Genomic DNA, 1,023 nt, shown 5'->3' on the forward strand with positions numbered 1-1,023 from the left:
ATGGGAGAACAAAACGTAGTGCTAAGCTAGCAGCATGCAACTTGCTAGCTAAGATGCTACAGACGTAGCACTCCACGTTACATTACACAACCTAATAAACGCTTTGTACAAAATCAGTTTAGTGTTAACTGATCATAACAAACAAAGAATAAACTTGTGCGTCCTGAAGTTGCAACATATATTTACATACAAAACACATAAAGCAAAGCAGAACTAGCTTTAAGCATTAATATTTAACCGTTAAGCATACAATTTAATGACAGAAAATTGAGGATTTACCTGTAGTTACCTTGTACAGAAGAACCTGTGGTACTTCCTGTTTATAACTGTTGCATGCAGCAGATCAAGACGTCAGCCGCAGGGCTTTATTAAAAAAAACATCATAGATTTGACTGGCCTACATTCTGGAGTATGTTAGTCTGGCCAGACCAGGATTTTCTATTGATCCAGTTTTGTTGATCCATTCATAAGTTTTTCTTATATCTTCAGACTTTTGGCAAATTTTCTTGTAATTACTGAAAAAATATTTGATTAGTTCTTTAATTTTAAGCTGGATAAAGTTTCTAATTGAATGAAGGGTTTCAGCACAGCCACTTCTCAACGTTCATCAACTTTCTAAACAGTTTGGGACTCATTTTATAATAATAAACGTGTATAACTCTAAATAAATGTGAGTATAATTCCGAGTAATAAAAACATGAGTATAAACCCGAGTATATAAATGTGAGGATAAATGTGAGTAAATAAATGTGAGTATAAATGTGAGTATATAAATATGAATATAAACCCGAGTATATATATGAGTATAAATGTGAGTATATAAATGTGAGTATAAATGTGAGTATAAATGTGAGTATAAACCCGAGTATATAAATGTGAGTATAAATGTGAGTATAAATGCGAGTATAAATGTGAGTATATAAATGTGAATATAAACCCGAGTATATAAATGTGAGTATAAATGTGAGTATATAAATGTGAGTATAAACCCGAGTATATAAATGTGAGTATAAATGTGAGTAT

This window comes from Nematolebias whitei, chromosome 11 (assembly GCF_014905685.2).
Source record: "Nematolebias whitei isolate Nwh7 chromosome 11, NemWhi1, whole genome shotgun sequence".
Lineage (NCBI taxonomy): Eukaryota > Metazoa > Chordata > Actinopteri > Cyprinodontiformes > Rivulidae > Nematolebias > Nematolebias whitei.